The sequence below is a fragment of the Ambystoma mexicanum genome, chromosome 6p (genome assembly GCF_040938575.1).
Source record: "Ambystoma mexicanum isolate Mex_15411 chromosome 6p, UKY_AmexF1_1, whole genome shotgun sequence".
Classification (NCBI taxonomy): domain Eukaryota; kingdom Metazoa; phylum Chordata; class Amphibia; order Caudata; family Ambystomatidae; genus Ambystoma; species Ambystoma mexicanum.
Window position 1 is genome coordinate 99372464 of NC_090935.1, and position 13244 is coordinate 99385707.

Here is a 13244-nt window from a genome sequence, read left to right on the forward strand (position 1 = left end):
AACCATGGACTATTCAAAATAAACACACAGAGGTAACCATCAGCAGACATCACACCCCCAGACCACTAACGGCAAACATAACGAGCAGAACCACCCACTCCTAGACGGGGTGGCACTCGCAGCGCCCCACTTCAGTGAAATTCACTCATTCACCCCCTCATCCTTCCAACACTAGGCTGCAAAAAACAAACCGGATCTTTTCGGTACCAGCAGGGGCGGTAGAAAGTCGGCTGGCCTCCCTAGAGCCCCACAAGGCTCCTTCCAAGCATGTTGGGAAGAAGGCTGTTCTTCCATGCAAGGATACAGTACTGAAGTCTAAAAGACAGGAGTGGGATCCAACTCACAATTATGGGAAAGGCTAAAAACAGCAAGATGCACCACATGGAAAAGAGCAGTAGCACATATTACCCAGGATACACACAATGCTACATACATATCTTGCCACATTAAGACACACCCTCCAGGGCCCTTTGATTTCAAGTGACTGCAGAGCCTGGCAAGCCCACCACATCCTGGAGCGACTGAACGTGCATTAGTGATGTCAGACATCAGCAAAGGAGCTAGCCTGTTCCTCCTCAAGCAGGAGTAAAATGGGCAAAAAAACACAAAAGGCCACAAGTCCTCCTCTCGCCCCTGCAGCCTCCTGCCCACTCCACTGACACGTCGCAGCATGGAGTCGGCGCATGTTATTTCTAAAGCTGAATAGGAGAGATTGCGAGGACCAATTCACAACCCCTAACAAGGAGGGCTAAGGACAAGTGACGGTCTGTGTGTTGTGTACGCCTTACGTCCCGCGAGCGCGGTGACATAAGGCACCAGTGAATAAAGGGCCCGCACTGCCGCACGTGACGATCTGGTTGAGAGTTTTACCAAAAGCAGTAATTCTTCGTGAATTGGGATATTCTTTTTTTAAAAATATTTTTTTTCATTTGATTAGCTGATGAAATTAACTTTTCAAACATTATTAATTACAACATTTCATTACACCAAAATCAAAACAGTATAATACAAGTATAATACAAACCAACATAATACTTAGATTTATCAAGATTCAAATAAGATCCAAATTAAATGCAAATAAAATAACATCTTAAGTCTCATAGATGTCCCAATTAAAGGATTGGGATATTCATAAAATTACAAGTTAAGTAGCCCTGTAGACTGGTAGCCATGGGTTTGCCAACCATGTAGCATATACACTCCACCCTAATAGAAATACCACTGTCAACTTATCGTCCAAGGTAGTAGGTGCTTGCGAGGGGGGCAGCTGGAGCACCCCAGCAGTAATGACGGTAGGGCTATATGGTCATGCAGAAAGCCTGTCCCCAGCTTGAGGGGCGATGCAAACACTGGTGCCGCCTGTGCGAGCCGCAGTAGTTTCCTCAAACAATTCCTTTCCACCCTGACTAACACATCAGTACAAGCATGCGGTCATGGATGGCTTCAAAAATACCATGAGGACTTCAGGTATTTATATGAACAACTTTAGATGTTCGCAGACTGGATGAATTACGAAGGCCAAACTAAGGGGTCCCTAGTATCCCCCTTGCCCTTAGTTGGGTTCCCTCCACCCTAGCCCAAGCATCCCTACCCACCTCCCCCCCACATTATGTAGCAATGAAAACCTAGAGACCGTAACACTTACTGTCTAGTTCTAACCCAGACTGGAGTGTGGGGCCCAAAGTCCAGAGCCTCGTCTATTTCACTCCCTCCAGGTATTCCCAAGGGTTCCCTACACTGATGGTCCAACAGTGGCTCCATTAAGCCTACGTTAGGAACATGTCTCCACACACTGTCCCCTCTCCATTCCTTGATGCTCGCTCCTTTCCTACCCGCGCTGCTTCTCTCTCCCTCTATCCTCTCGCTCGCCTCCCCCCTTTGATCTTTCTAGGTTATCCATCTCCTTCTCCCATCACATCATTTCCTCCTTCCTTACCTCTCTGTCTCACTGGTCCCTCCTCTCTTCACCTTGGCCATCAGTTATTCTCACACTCCTTCCTACCTCTTCTCTTCCCTCTCTCTCTCATGCTCTCTTTTACTCCCCGTCACTGTAACACTCGGCGTATGCGATCCCCCTGCACTCACCTCCCCCACTCCCTTTGCTAAGCACACATCATTCGCTACAAACTCAAGATCGGTACCACTCTCTCACACAAACACTTCCTTACCTGCACACACTGCACTTGCGTGATCTCAATGTCACTGGGCCTAGTAAGATCGTTGTTTTGTCCTCCCTTGTACCCCTCCCCTTGTCTCGTGTTGTGAAGTGCTTACTTGTGAATGTTAGACCCGTGATGTCATGTTGGAATGTTGGTGTGAATGCTGTTTGAGTGTCACTTATGTCATATCTTGATGTCTATAAACTACAAGAGTGTACAGATGTACAATTATTACACTGGCGACGAGGATTAAAGAAACAAAGAACCTACGCAAAGAAATTGAAGAAGAAATTGCAGAGGGGGGAGCAACAGGAGAAGAAACGGAACCACTGCCCCCCAAAGTCCCAGAAGTAAGTCCCATCACCCAGGGAGAGAAGCCAGCGGGTCAGGTTAAGAAGGGCTGGCCCCAAATAAATCCTAAATGGGTTTAGAGCTAGAGAGGTCCCAGCGCAGACCCAGGGCATAGAGAAGCTGAAGAGCAGAAGGCAGGCCAGAGGAGTGTCCAGGGGGGTGGAAACTTAAAGAAAGACCCAAGGCAGGCCCCAACGGGCAGCCTAAAGCAGAGAAACACCTGCACGGCATCAAGTGAAGAGGGAAGTAAAGAAAACCCCAGCGCAGGTCCCAGGAAGTAAAATAAGCCCCAGGGCAGGTCTCAGGAAGTAAAGAAAACCCCAGCGCAGGTCCCAGGAAGTAAAATAAGCCCCAGGGCAGGTCTCAGGAAGTAAAGAAAACCCCAGCGCAGGTCCCAGGAAGTAAAATAAGCCCCAGCGCAGGTCCCAGGAAGTAAAATAAGCCCCAGCGCAGGTCCCAGGAAGTAAAGAAAACCCCAGCGCAGGTCCCAGGAAGTAAAATAAGTCCCAGGGCAGGTCTCAGGAAGTAAAGAAAACCCCAGCGCAGGTCCCAGGAAGTAAAATAAGCCCCAGCGCAGGTCCCAGGAAGTAAAGAAAACCCCAGCGCAGGTCCCAGGAAGTAAAATAAGCCCCAGGGCAGGTCCCAGGGAGTAAAATAAGCCCCAGGGCAGGTCTCAGGAAGTAAAATAAGCCCCAGCGCAGGTCCCAGGAAGTAAAGAAAGCCCCAGCGAAGAGAAACATCTGCGCAGCGACAAGTGGATGCGGTGTAGCAATCTCCAGCACCGCCCAGGACAGCGCTGGAAGTGAAGTAGTACCAAGTTGGTATAAGTAGGAAACAGTGGTGGAGTATCCATATGAGACCCCACGGCTTCAATGTTAAAAATATACATATATTGTTATGTTCTTTGAAGTGCCAGAAGGAGAAGCGTGTGAGTTGAGGTGCTTACCTCAGGACTCAGCCTGTACATTGGTAGGCACGTCGTATTGTACCGGAACGACGACCGTTGGCCTGGGAGAGCTCGGTGTGCCTCCATGGTGTGTGCACATCTGATGACGTCACATAGCTACATGGGAGTGTTGGCGAAGAGTTGGAACTAAGTTGTGCACCGTTCCATTCCAGGATACGTTGGGTCGAATTGGCGGAGCAGGCGAAGGTTCGTCCGATTTGTATACAAAGTCTGAAAGTGCCATTTGAGCAGAGGAAAGGACCCATCTGCGTGATGAAGACACGGTGGGGTGAGCCTGGAAAATGTATCCTGTTCAAGCCATATTTGTAAACAAATCAATGATTGGCATAATGAAGATACGCCACACTGAATCTGTTGGTTGTCTTCATGACCATCAGTCTGGCTTCAGAGCTGCCAGAAGCATGGAAACTGCTCACCTGAACATCCGTGAAGACCTTCTCACCAACCTCGACTCTAACACCCCTTTTGTTCTTATCTTGCTTGATCTCTCTTCTGCCTTTGACACTGTCAACCATGCCATCCTGCTCATCCGTCTCCGTGATAACCTGGGTATCACTTGTCAGGCTCTGGCGTGGCTGACTTCTTTCATCTCCGACCGACCCTCCCAGGTCCAACTGGGGTCCTTCCTCTCAGACATCTTTTTCTCTACCTGTGGTGTTCCCCAGGGATCTAACCTCTCTCCCTGGCTGTTCAACCAATACCTGGCACTCCTTGCCCACCGCATCGCCGCTCTCTGTCCCAACTTTCAGTGCTATGCGGAGGATACCCAGCTCATTTTCAGGCTACCGTTGGCCTCATCTCCTTCCCTCATCTCTGACTGTCTGCCATCCAGGAATGGTGTGCCGCCAACAACCTCTGCCTTAATGCCAGTAAGACAGATTCTACTCATCGGCACACCCACTCCCTCCTTCCCTGGAGCTCTCTGGCCAGCCTCTCTTGGCCCTCCTCCCACTCTCACCTGCAAGGCTAAAAATACCAGGGTCATCTTCGACTCTGCACTCTCCTTCTCCCCTCACATCTCTGATGTCTCTAGGAAGTCACACTACCAGCTGCACCTCCTTAGAGGCATTCTTCCTTTCCTCTCCTTCCCCCAGAATCTCACTGTCTCCAGAGCCCTGGTCCTCTCCAAGCTGGACTACTGTAACAGCCTCTATCTAAATCTGCCTGCCTCCACTCTCCGCCCTCTGCAACTTATCCAGAACAGGACTGAGAGACTTGTCCTTGGCCTCAAGCCCAGGGATCGTATCTCTCCAGGACTGAAATCTCTGCACTGGCTCCCAGTGGCTGCAAGGATTAAGTTCAAAGCCCTTTGCATTGTTCACAAGGCCTTCTGGGGTCTGGGGCCGCATTACCTTCAACTCTCTCTTCCTAAATATCTTCCTTCTCGAGCTCTTCACTCATCTGCCTCCAACTCCCTTAGGGTCAGTCGCTTCTCCAAGCAACGACTTGGTGGCAGATCACTCTCTTCGGCAGAGGCCTCTCTCTGGAACAGCCTTCCTGCCTCCCTGAAACTCGAGGAGAACCATCTCCGGTTCTGGAAACACCTCAAAACCTTCCTCTTTGCTTCTGCTTTCTCTTCTCCCCTCCCTTGCTGAATTCCTGACTGAAATTGCACTGGTTACCTGGCCACCCTTTCTGATCTCTGGCCCAGGCCCTGTCAATTACCCACCTGCACTGCTTCCCTGGCAACCCCTGCACTTAAGGACTGTTTCTTCTGTATCCCTTCAGTCCCCCTACCAGCACTTACCTCTGCACTTCCTTGCACTTGCCACTAGCTGGCTGTTTTATGTGCCTTATTATTCCACTTCCCATGTACTGCATTTCCCCCTTTCCCCTCCCCCTGCGCACTTTCCTTTCCCCCCCTTCCCATGCACTTGCAAAATCTGAATGACACCTGGCCTAGTAGGATCATTGTCTGTCCTCCCTTTGCTCCCCCCGTTGCCTCGTCGCGCCTTGAAACACTTGTGTATAGGCGCGTTATAAATGCCATATCATATAATTTCATAAAGATATGAAGTGAAGGGCGCGGAGGCGCGAAACGGTGAAGCAAGGATCAGTCACGGCATGCAGTTGAGGGGCCTGCATAACGGCCTAGAGGCAAAGTATGTGGCAGGTGTGGAAGTGAAGCATCCCAGAAGGACAGCGCAGCTCCGGTTGAAAAGGGATCAAAGCACCTCTGTATGAGACTTGGAAGAGGAGCTCCCGTGTTGCGGGAGAATGAAAGTATCCTTTAATGATTTTACTTTTACTGTTAGTGGTGCACGTTATGATAATTTGTTTTTAGGATGGGTTATGGAACTGCTAACAGGTTAAAGAGGTGAAGAAGTGGTGTGCAACAAGCAGTATGGGTGTGTTGATGTTGCTAGGTCAGGTTTGTGTTAAGAGTAGTGTCACCCTTCGAGGATTTTCAGGTACAAGTGGACATTCAGGATATTTAATAAACACTTATTGTAACTTAGGCAACAAGTAGGAAGTTGCTTGGTTGCTTGGTGCATGTCTGGGGAGGAAGGATGAATGGGCTAGACGTAACCTCTTGAGGAATTCTAGGGTTACGTTGCCCAGAGCAACAAGGACTTTTAGGGAGCTGGAAGGAATGCGCAAAGAGTAAAATCAGGCTCCAATAAAGCAGCATGGACGTTTAGGGCCGCATATATATATTGACTGAGTATAGCTACACAGTGATTTCAATGCAAATGTTATTTGCCCGAGGTGCGTCTATGTGGCGCCAATGTTGTAAAGAGTGAATAGCGTCCCAGAAGTGTAAGGATGGTAGGTCACATAATTGAAGTGAAGTGGTGGGATAGCGCCCCATCAGAGGATAGCGCCCTAGTCAGTGTTTAAGTAGAGGGATAGCGTCCTGATTGTGAAGCAGGGATAGCGTCCCGTTTGATGTACAAGGGATAGCATCCTTAGTGTGAGGGAGGTTCCATCCAGTGTGTAAGTAGGGATAGCGTCCCACACCAGTTTAGGGATAGCGTCCCTCATCTGCATAGGGATAGTGTTCCTGAGTGAAGTAGGGATGCTAAGTATCAGTATGGGGATAGCGTCCCAAGTAAGTGGTAGGGATAGCGTCCCTCAAAAGGAGTGTTGGGATAGCATACGTGTTGAGAAGGGATAGCGTCCCTTAGCATAAGGTTTAGGGATAGCGTCCCTGTTAAGTGTAGTAAAGGGTTACAGACCGGGAGTGGGGATAGCGTCGCTGCACATGAGTGTAGGGATAGTGTCCCAGTTAGGTAGGGATAGCGTCCCTGAAGTTTTATTTTGAGTTGCATCTCTTGTTAAAAAGATGCACGGTGTGGATGTTTTGATGTGTGAATGCCGTGTTGTGTTGCATGTGTCAGTGATGGTTGTGGTAAGAACGGGATGTGTTGTGATGTGTTTTTCAGTGTATGTGGGAAAGGAAGGCGATGTGCTGTGAAGTGCTTGCTTGTGAATGTGAGACCTGTGATGTCACATTGGAATGTTGATGTGTGAATTCTGTATGAGTGTTCTACTTGATGTCCGTTATGCCTGGGTGATGGGACCCAGTGGTTCCATTACTTGTTAGCTTAATGTAACTTACAATAAAGCCTATATCTATGTACAATTATTACACCTCGTTGCGCTCTGAAACACTTGTGTATGAGCGCGATACAAATAAAATATATCACTTATCACACACCTCCACAACTGTGAACAGTAAACCACTGCAACTTGCAATGTGTCTCTTGGTCTGCCACCTCTCACCTCTACTTCCGACCTCACCGAACCCCCTCGTCCATTTGGTTCTGAGTATCCGATTTTTATGCCCCCATTTTGATTTTCGCCACCTCCATCTTCCAATTGGTTTATTTTATTTTATTTATTGGATATTTGTAAAGTGCCTATACAACAAATTACATTTCAAGGCGCCACAAGAAACACAAGGGGGGGGAGACAAGGGAGAAAGAAAACAATGGTCCTACTAGCCCTTGTGACATTCTGATCGAGCAAGTGCAGTAACAAGAAGTGCAGGGGGGGCTGCCAGATTGCACGAAATGCAAAGTGCTAGGGTGGAAAAGGTAAAGGGGTCAGAGTGCAAGTGAAGAGGGAGGGTGGGGTGCGAAGAGGGTCACATGGGCTAGGCGAGCGCTAAGGGGAGGCCAAGAGGGTAAGTAGCAGGGATTGCATGGGGTGAGGGTCCCCATGCTAAGTGCGAGGAGGGGGGTGGACTGGTGCACTGTAGAACAGTCACCATGGCAGACGGGGGTATTAGCAGGGGAGGGGGAGAGGGAAGGTGGAAGAGAAAAGGAGGGTCTTGAGGAGTTTCCGTAAGCTGCTCCGGCTGAAGCCTGAGAGGGTATAAAATCTTTATATCTAAAATTATATGTGATATGATAGGTTATTTATAACGTGCTTAATACTCAGAGGTTTCTAAGCGCTGATCCGGGGATCACACCTGTGTTACTCTGTGTCGTCTTGCTTCCAAAGTGAGCACATTGCCCCTGAGCTATCGTCCCAAGACAAATATATACCGAATCACTTATACATCTAAACATATACATTGAAAACCCTTACATCGAATATATTTATGGTGGGGGAAAGGGTTCATTTTTTGGGAGAAACAGTCGGCATGGATTTTTAGAGGTCAGAAACAGGGGATTGGGTGGGGGACGAACCCGCAAAAATAAACAAAAATGAAAAGAAAAAAAATCAATATTCAGGTTTTCAAAGTATACGTTTCGATATATAAGCGATTCGGTATATAATACCTCGGTATAAAGACATGTAACCGCCTGAGAGGGGCAGAGAGACCATTCCAGATGGAGGATCCTGCAGAGGAGAGACCTACCCCCCCACTCTCTGCTTAGAGAAGTGTTTGAACTCATTCAGTGCTATGGGTGAGAAAGGATAGTCGGAGGGAAGGTGAGAGGGGCCCAAGGGAGCTCTGAGAGCTGTGGAGGGAGCAGGGAGGGAAGTGGAGTAGTGAGGACAGGATGTCCTGTGTTCCGGTTAAGAAGTGGGAGGCCAGTGAAGTACAAAGGGTCCGGTAGGGCAGGGGAGAAGTGGGCACTGCAGTAGAAATCGGAGAGTTCCTTTCAGATTTTAAACAGTGTGCCCAAGTTTTTAGTGGTCCCAGAGATGCAGGCTTAAATATGGGCACTCTTCTTCGAGCGGATGCAAAGTCTGTATTGCCTTTGGAGCAGGCGGCAGGCCGGTATGTCAGAGGATGTCTCTGATGCTGCCACTTCTGCTCAGCAACTCTGCACTTGCATTTCAGAGATGCTAGGCCGGAGTCATACCAGATGTTGTACTTGGAGGCAGGCTTCAAGTGGATCCTCATGACAGGGTCAAGGATGTCCAGGTTGTTGGTGATAGAGAGGTGAAGTTTAGCCAGGGCAGAGACAGTGTGGGAATTCGTAGCAGGAGTGGGAGGGGGAATGAAAGTGGCAGCAAAGACAGCAACTGACACTTGCTTCATCAGTCTAATGACCGACAAGGAGACTGGCAATGCAGGCCAAAGCTTAGCCGAGGGACCTAAGAAATCCAGGTGAGAGGACAGGAGAGCATTGTCAGACCAGTAGAGGTGTGTAGTGAGAGGATTGGAGATGGAGATGTCTAACGAGATGAGATCAACCAAGCTATGTCCGGCTGAGTGCGACGGACCGGAGGGATGAATGGAGAGGGAAATAAAGTCAAAGAGGCTGCAGAAGAGTCCAGTGGCTGAATCAGGAGGGTCAAGGTGAATATTGAAGTCCCAGAGGAGGAGAAGGTTGGAGGTGGAGGCGAGAAGAGGTGAGGTCAGACCCCTCAGAGGAGGAGGGAGAAAGGACCAGGGGTCCTGTGGATGAATTTATTTATTTAAATTTTTGTAACGCGCCACATGCCCAAGGCCCTCAGAGCACAGATGGTGGCAAGAGTCAATGAGAGGGTTGAAGAGACACCAAGTCTGCAGACTAGGCATTCGAAGGAAGAGTAGGTCTGAGTGTGAATGATAGTAGTAGGGACCCATTCAGGGAAGATCAAGGCCACTCCGCCTCCAGATGGGTTATGTCGGGGCTAACAGAGGATCTTGTAGCCCTCATGGAGGAGTGTGTCAAAAGCAATGATAGAGTTGGCTATGAACCATTTGAGAGTGAGAACGTCAACAGCAGAGCGAGAGTATAGGGTAGCTAAGAGAAGCTGGTTGGCAACTTTGAAGGTCTTCGGAGAAGTGATACAGTGATGTGGTGGAGAAGAGGCAAGAGGGGTGGCAGACAGGGAAGTGGCTGGAGAAGGGAGGAAGTTGATGAGAGATGGAAGATGCCCATCAAGAAGGAAGAGGTTGGGCTGATAGCCCTGGGCCATGACAGTGCCATTATGATAGATATTAATGATGCACCAAGAGGATAAGAAACATGCCAAGAGTACTTCCCATCTGGTGCCACAAATAATGGGCGACAAAGAGAAAGGGGAGAGGACAGAGACCATGTGGGGAGTCCATAGGTCTGGAGAGGGAGCAACAAAGAGAACGTCAGCGACAGTCTGCCTGGGTCAGTGTCAGCAATGGGCAGGTCTGGGTTGGAGACCAGGAGATCTTTCTTGAACGTTTTCTTTCCAAACTTCGAATGAGAGATAGAATAGGTGATGCAGTAGCAGTTAGAGTAAATAGAGGAGATGAAGAGCACCATGGAGGGAGAGGGCAGAGAGATAGAAGGGGGGAGGAAGAGAGGGAGAACTGCACAATGCACTCACCAGGCAGCCTAGCAGCAAGACTGACGCAGACAAATCAGGTGCACGTCACACAGGTCGCCAAAAGGGGTGTTGCACTGCCCCAGGCCCTGAGTCACGGATGGGGCTCCAGTTCCAATTGCAAATGTAGCTCCTCCGCATACGGCATCAAGGCCCATAGGGCTTTGTGAGTGACCTGACCCCTCGAGCTGGTGTGCGCTAGTGGTTCACTTTGCTTCCGTTGGCATAATCATTTCTCCCTCACACTTCAAACCACAGACAGATTTTATGAAGGTAAACTATGTGCTCCTGGGCATGTCATTTTAAATCACTCAGTCTTATTATAGAAGTGCTTGGAAGGGAATCCAGGGGGCACTTGGTGCTATTCAGCACCACTCCTGAGATAAACAAATAGGAGGCCTCTCTGCTCCAGGCCCTCTCCATACTGTTCCTTGCATCACCTACTGCATGGCCCAATCTTCCCCTGCTCTGTTCCCAGGGATTTGGGTTACACATGCGAAAGATGTAAAGTCTCTCATAAGGCCTGCCCTGTTTCCGTTTGTTGTCATGTGCCCTGGGTTGTTGGTACGACTTCACTTAATTCCGCCGGGTTGGCCCTCTTTCCCCGGTGTGGTGAACCTTGGTGATTGGCGGGTGGTCTTCACGTTACTGGTAAGCTGTGCCTCGCTGTTGGCCTCTCTCGGCTGCTGCTTTTTCTGGACTCAGCACAGAGGTTTGTGTCTCTTTTGGTCATGTCCAAACTGTAAAAAACTGTAGCCGGAAAAGAGGCGTATGGTACGTTGGAAAAGAAAGTGGTACCAACATTCCGACAGTGTAATACATGCTCAGGAGTATTAGGGACTGGGTCACCCCCTACCCCTTTGCGTAGGACCGGCTCTGCTATACACCCTGGTAGGTGCCCTACCCCAGATTGGGAGGGGTTCGTGCTCCCCATTCATAGGATCAAGACCCTGAACCTGTCGCAATGACCTCATATGCCTGCCCTATAACATGACAGTTTTGACATTTCTGGCCAGGTAAACCAAGTAGGATGGCTTAAACTGGATGGCTTCCTACTGATCTGGAAAACAAAGCAGCATGTATTGGTTTCATTCTCGGGGCCTGCCTTCCAGCATGGTCAGCCATCTCATAGGTTTAGGAACAGTGAGGTCTAAGTAATCATACTTACTGACTGTCTCCATTCTAATGCACTTTCATTTAAAGAGGTACAAGGGTTTCATACTGCCAGGCCCTCCATAGCCAAACATGCGTATATATATAAAAAAAACAACGGCAACGCTAAAGGAGTTCAGGACGTTAACTGCGCCTCATAGGCCTAAATAAGACTGGATCGCTTCAGGGAAATCAGTGACCGTCCAGTGAGATGGAAATGGGTGGTTTAATGTACCACCAGGGCCATAACGAACACTTGCCTCCAGAACAGTGGCAGATTTAAGGCAAAGGGCCCTGTGGGCAGCACCTGACACAGGTCCCTAGGTGGGCGGGTCATGGAGGCGGAGCTTTGGGTGGGCGGAGTTAATTGTGGTAACAAGTGCACAATGGCAAACGTTAGGGACAAAAGCTATTTTTTATGAAGTTGTCTTTATTACAGTTACCTAGGGGTCAGTTACGCTCCAGTCGAGCTTTACCTTTCAGAACTTTGAATCTCTCTCGGACACCTCCTGAAGCTCAAATTAATGACTTTCAACTTTGACCACAGACAGTAACATTTGAAAAAAGACAAAAGCTTCCTGATAAACTAAGGATTTCTCTTTAGTTTATCAGTGTCCCGATTATGCTCCATTGGGGGGGTGAAGGGTTGACAAGCAGCAACCCAGGGTAGCAACTGCTGCACCATGCCCATGATGCCCGTGTACACCCATTGAATCTCAACAGCAAGTTAGGGTGGCGAGTCACGTGTTTGATCCCTAAATAGTCACGTTTCACAGAGGCCCATCTATCCCCACAAGTCCACCCTTTCAGACAGGGGTGTTGCTAGATTTGGAAAAGATCTGGGCTATGCTAATGTTGGGACTGTCTGGACTCGAGGCTAGCTAGCCTTTTGGTTGTAGCCTCTGAGCTTCTAGCTCTTTGCAACAGATATATATGTGAGATGTGTTCTAGTTATATCAGGCGTGGCATTGCTTGTTTCGTGCCAATCATTTAAAACCAGATAGACTCAGCATAATGGTGCAAGATCCATGGGGGAAGAAAGGGGAGATGTGTTCTAGTTATATCAGGTATGGCATTGCTTGTCTTGTGCCAATCATTTCAAACCAGATTGGTGCAAGATCCATGGGGGAGGGGTCTGTGGAGTGAGGAGTGAAAGAGAGCAAGCTAGGTGGAAAGAAAAAGAAAAACAAAGGGGGACAAAGAGTGCTTTTGAGGCGGATGGGAGGGGGGACAAGGGGAATATGATGAAAGGCGAACGAGGTAATGATGGGTGCTAGAGAAGGGCGTTGAGAAAGAGGAACAAAAGGGGTAAGTGAGAAGTGGGATGGAGGGATGAGAACGAAGGAGAAAGGAATAAGGAAAAACAGGGAGTCTAGGAGAGGGAGTGAGAAAGATTATAGAAAGTGATTTAAGAGAAAGAAAGACAGAACATAGGATGGAAGAGGAAGTCATGGGTAAAGGGGAAGGGCGATGGGGTGAGATAAAAATGCAGGTGAGAGGATTTTAGAGAAACAGATGAACGAGATGGAGGGGAAGGGAGAAGAAGGCGGACAGGACGAGAAAGAAAGACAGAGAAACAAACACAGATAGAGAGACATAGAGGCAACTAGGTGGGCCCCTGGTGGCATCGCACTACTGCGGTCCATGAACTCCCCCTCTGAGCTGGACCCATAGCCTCTGACTCACTGTGGCAGGGACGGTCCCTGTGCCTGGCAACCGTTGGATCTGCCTCTGAATCAGGGCCGCAATAACCATAAGACAACTCTATAGAGTACTCTTCCCTCGCCAAGGCCTGGCCACGCAGCATATCAAACGGGCATCCGTCACTACATCCAGCCCGGGGCACGCATTACAAAATAGACAACGAATCACAAAACTGACTGCTGAGGCCTTCCAGAGTTCACCACACCAGGGGAGAGGCACCA

The 13244-nt window shown here is 49.0% G+C and overlaps 1 protein-coding gene across 2 annotated transcripts in view; it reads right to left on the bottom strand.

Moving 5' to 3' along the window:
* The window catches only part of LOC138511235 (myosin-IIIb-like), a 686303-nt gene that overhangs the window by 160186 nt on the left and 512873 nt on the right, over positions 1–13244 (bottom strand). The window lies entirely within an intron of this gene.